Source organism: Castor canadensis, chromosome 1 (assembly GCF_047511655.1).
Source record: "Castor canadensis chromosome 1, mCasCan1.hap1v2, whole genome shotgun sequence".
NCBI lineage: Eukaryota > Metazoa > Chordata > Mammalia > Rodentia > Castoridae > Castor > Castor canadensis.
Window position 1 is genome coordinate 144,447,889 of NC_133386.1, and position 5,379 is coordinate 144,453,267.

The 5,379-nt window shown below is 38.4% G+C and overlaps 1 pseudogene; it reads right to left on the minus strand.

Annotated features, from left to right (window-relative positions):
- Nucleotides 1–748: 748 nt before the first annotated feature.
- On the minus strand, nt 749–1,553 carry LOC141425794 (caspase-3 pseudogene; annotated as a pseudogene).
- Nucleotides 1,554–5,379: the final 3,826 nt, after the last annotated feature.

Sequence of the window (5,379 nt, forward strand, 5' to 3'; positions counted from 1 at the left end):
CATAATGGCTCTACAGATATCTTGCTAGTCTATAAAAAAATCTCAGGTGATTTTTGTTAAAAATATATGAGAATAAATACATGCTGGTAGATCTTAGCATCTTACAGTTAGTTATGTCCCTCTATTCATGTTGCATGCTAGCCTTAAAAGAATCAACTCAGTGTGTTCATATTGTTTCATAAATAAAATGTTTCATTTCTTTTTCAATAGTAAGCATGTATTTTACAGCAAGGTCATGTTCAAGACAAACATCACAAAACCATGAGCTAAGAGAAATGATTTAAAAATGAAGTTGACTCATTTCCATATATCAATTCTAAAATAAAGGTTCAAGTCTTTGACCATGCACATGGATCCCAGAGTGCTAAGATACATCATTCCATCACCATTTCTATAGTTGGAATGCACACTCTTAATGTGTGTGAGGGGTATCGTTAAAATCCATTACTACCATGTTTAACTTCCTATAATTACTTGAAAATTCATAGCTACCATGACCAAACCTTGCTAATTAAAAAGATATAAATTTATAATAATTTCTTCTTATAATGATAGTGCTATTATCCAAATTTATTTGCTCCTAATTTAATTCAATTTCAACTACTTGTTGTTCAGCTACTTGAGGTAGCTTCACTGTGCTTCAGTTGGTAGGGAAGTGGTATGTTTCCAAGTTCCATCTGGAAATCAGACTAGATGTAGATGAGAGGAAATAAAGTATCACATTCTGTTTTTTCACTTAGCATACAAACTAAAAAATAAAATTAACCATTTCTTTAGTGATAAGAGTATAGTTCTTGTTGAGCATGGACACAATATACAGAATCTGTTTCTTTGCATGAAAAGTGGTGTGGCGGGAGAAGGACTCAAATTCCGTGGCTACCTTCTAGTTGACCCAAGTCAGAATGTGCATAAACTCTAGCTTGTGTGTGTACAGTTTCAGCTGTAGCACAAAGAGACTGAATGGACCATGGTCTTTCCTTTGAATAGTAACCAGGTACTGTGGAATATGCATACAAGAAGTCACCCTATACTGGTATTTTCTGGCACACCATGTCATTGTCAATGCCACTGTCTGACTCAGTGAAACAGTCTACTTCTGTCCCCATGCAGGCCTGAATAATGAAAAGCTTGGGTGTTCCCAAAGTTCTGCAATAATCTCCTCTGAAGCAACTTGTCAATTTTTTCCGGTCATCAGGTCCATTTGTTCCATAAATGATTCCTTCATCACCATGGTTCAGAATTACACAAATGAAGCTGCTCCTTTTCCTATGATCTTCTTTAGAAACATTGTGCAGGAATTCCATAATTTCTTCATGTGCAAGATCATTTTTATTCCTAACTTCATATTTCAATCTCATGAATGTTTCTCTGAGGTTTGCTGCATCTACATCTGTACTGGACTGAGCTGCCATTCCAGTGTTCTTATGAAAGTTCTTATAAATTATTATTTCAGGATAATCCATTTTGTAACTGCTGTCTAAGAATATTCCAGAGTCCATTGATTTACTTCCATATATGATCTTTGTTTTGAAATTTTTAATGGATTTTGAATCCACTGAGATTTTGATCCACTGTTTTCCATGACTGCTTTTCTTAGCACCCTGCTTTTTTTGCAGTAGCTGTAATTTATTTTTCCAATTCATCAAACTTAAGAATGGAATTCTGAATTCATGCTGTATGTGGAAAAATTAAGAAACTTTGACTCATACACCCATGCATGGAGCCACCCATTCCTATTTCAAACTATCCATTACGCATAGCAACTCTGTATTTGTCAGAGAGAGCTTTCAAAATGAAAATTTCCCTGCTTAAGTCCCTTCATTTTCCATTGTCTTCACAGTAAACTTTGAATACCAGACCCTCCAACTGTCTTCTGAAGTTCTTTCTACTCTCCTGTTTTACCACTTCCATCTGTATTCCACCAGTCAATTATATATTCTTGCTCAGTTTAAAGGTAGTTCTTGCCATTCTTTAATTTACATTTTATGAGTCTATATTTTTGGCTTTCTTTTTTATGAATTGTTCTTTTCCCCTTCTTTACATGGCAATTCCTACTCATATAGAACTTAGTCAAACAACACCTTTTGTGGGAAGTCTTCTCCCACTCTGTTCACAGTAGGTTTGGGTACTTATATTTTGTTTTTATCTTATTTAGCAATCAGAGAAATGTGGAAGCTTATCATTAGTGTTTTTGAAGTCTTTAAAACTACTCAGAAGAATCACAATAATTGTGTTAGGTAGGGATAGTCAGTTAATTGTACACAGCAAGTAACAATAATCTTATGACTAAAATAAGGGTAAATTTTGAGGTACTCTTTTGAACACAAGCTGACATTTTTTTAAAAACATTGGGAAAAGCAAGTGGAGTATGTTAACACACCTCCATGAATATTGCTTCAAAAAAAAAGTGATGTATGGTGAGGAAAGGAGGTACAGGAAGGGACTTGGAGTAATTGATAATTACTTTTCCTTTTGAGGATTTGCTGATACTTCCCAGTGTCCATCCAGAAATCAGAGGGCAATGGAGTCCAATTGCATGAAACAGAGCCCAGTTTCATGACAAAGAATGATGCAGAAAATGATGTAGAATGTATCTGTAGAAGCAAACAACAAAACATTAACAACAGAAGAACATATTAAGCCCTGTACTCACAGGGCTTATATTCTAGGAACACTGTCTGAAAATAGGTCTGTATTCCCCTGGGGGTACTCAGTGTTTTTCTAGGAGACACACATCTCTGGATAATTTTGTGGTAAATTTTTCCAGGGCCTCAAATTCCATATTTCTCTTCTAAAATAGATCTCTCCAAGAACATATGAGCATTTAAAGTAGCATTTTTGGAGGATTCCAAGATGGCGGCTAGAGCCGGTGCAGAGAATCTCCACTTCACGTTAAACGGAGAACCGAGGAGGCCCCAGGGGCTGCCAGTGGCCGGCGCCCATACGGCTTGGGAAGACGCGGACCAGGTGAGCTTCGCAGTACCGCGGTTCCCCCACAGACAAGCCTGGGCCAGAGCAGCATAGCCCCCTGGACAGACTGACCTCCACCCGGGAAAAAAAGAGAAACTGAGTACTAAGCAATAAGAACAGTTAAGACACGCTGGAAAGAGGGTGGGGCGCCCTGAGCGCTGAAGATTGGGGGAAGGGAACCCTTCCCGGGACTGTAAATAAACGAGCCGGGCGGGCCGGAGAGGCTCTGGCGGGAGCGGGGCGCGCCAGCAACCAGGAGCGGGGACGCTTGTGAGAGGAGGGAAGACCCACTTCCCACGTGAACTGTAAATAAACACGCAGGCCTGACAACGCGGGGCAGTGTCGCCTTTCCCAGTGCTTGGAAAGGGAAAAGCCTGTAGCAGAGGCCCCCCTCCCCCCCGCACAGGAGAATTCTGAGCAAACAAAGCCTGTGGGACCAGGTGAGTGCTAAGCTCACCCCAGAGATCTGCATAAATAACGCCGCCAGCTACAGGCTGAGAGCAGCAGGCAGGCAAGCCACAGTTGCAGATACCACTCTCAGAACTGCCTCCAGACGCTTTTTTTTCTTTTTCTCCCTACCTTTGATGAGAGAACAACCGAATTACACCTGCAAGCCGAAAAACTTACTGAAACTATTGCATTTGAACTGGGGACACTTGGTGGGGCTTTTTTTTTATTTTTTCTTCTGTGTGTGTGTGTGAGTGTAGTTTTGTTCTACTTTATGCATCCCCTTTGATGAGACAACTACAGAACAACATCTGAGGCACCAACTCCAGGACTGGAGATTAAGACGGACATCCAAATTATTAAGACTGAAATTGCATTGCATATAAACTTGGAAGTTTTTTTTTTTTTTTTTTTTTAATTTCCTATTTTCCATTTTATTTTAATTCATTTTTATAAATAGATATTACTTTCATATACTTATTTTTTATTTTTTTTATCTTTGATTTTCAATCCTCTCTCTGTCTCTCTATTGTCTGTTCAGCTTACTGTCGATTAGTACACTAACACTCCCTGTTTATACCTTTGAAACTCTCTTGTCTGATACCTTGTTCTGCTTTCTCCCTCTTGTCTGTATATTTGCTTTCCCCTTTTCTTTAACTTCTTGCTTTCCATCTCAGCTCACTCTTCCGTTCTCAATATTACCATTGTTATTATTACAAGCTAGAAAATACTTAATTACACACAGTACAGGGACAGTAACAACACCAAGGACAATGACAAGAAGACAGAAAAAACAAGGAAACCAGTTTCCCCACAGCAAAAAATTAGTACAGGAACCAGAGGGGAATGAAGAGAACAGAAACTCAGAGCCAGACTCCAACAAAATGAAGATAAACTATGCCAAAGGACCCAATGAAGCCTACAAGAATAATTTAAAAGAAGACATACTACAAGTACTCAATGAGAATTTTATAGAGATGATACTGGATAGGGTCAACCAAAATATACAGGAGACACTCAAGAAATTCCAAGACAATAAAAATAGAGAATTTGAAAAAGCAAAAGAAGAAATAAAGGAAACCATAGAAGCACTGTATAAACACCAAAGTGAAAGAGAGAACACAATGAATAAATGGATAAATGAACTCAGGACAAAAATAGACAACAATAAAGAAGAAAACAGCCAGGATATGGAAAACCTCAGAAAAAAGAACGAAACAGAACAGCAAAACAAAACGGAAAGCCAATCCAGCAGAATAGAACAAACAGAAGACAGAATCTCAGAACTTGAAGATGAAATGGTAATTAAAGGAAAAACCGAAGAACTATTAATTAAACAACTCAAGACCTGTGAAAAGAAAATGCAAGAACTCACCGACTCCATCAAAAGACCAAACTTGAGAATCATGGGCATCGAAGAAGGAGAAGAGGTGCAAGCGAAGGGAATGCGTAATATATTCAACAAAATAATAATGGAAAATTTCCCAAATCTAGAGAAAGATATTCCCATACAAATGCAAGAGGCCTCCAGGACACCAAACAGACCAGATCAAAATAGAACTACTCCACGACATATCATCATTAAAACAACAAGTTCAGAAACTAAGGAAAGAATATTGAAGGCTGCAAGAGAGAAAAAACAAGTAACATACAAAGGTAAACCCATCAAAATCACAGCAGACTTCTCAACAGAAACATTAAAAGCAAGAAGAGCGTGGGGTGAGATCTTCCGGGCACTGAATGAAAATAACTTCAACCCCAGGATACTCTACCCAGCAAAGCTATCATTCAAAATAGATGGAGCAATAAAAGTCTTCCATGATAAGCAGAAACTAAAACAATATGTGACCACAAAGCCACCATTACAAAAGATTCTGCAAGGGATCCTGCACACAGAAAGTGACACCCAACTTAACCATGAAAAGGCAGGCAGCACCAAACCACAGGATAAGAAAAAGCAAG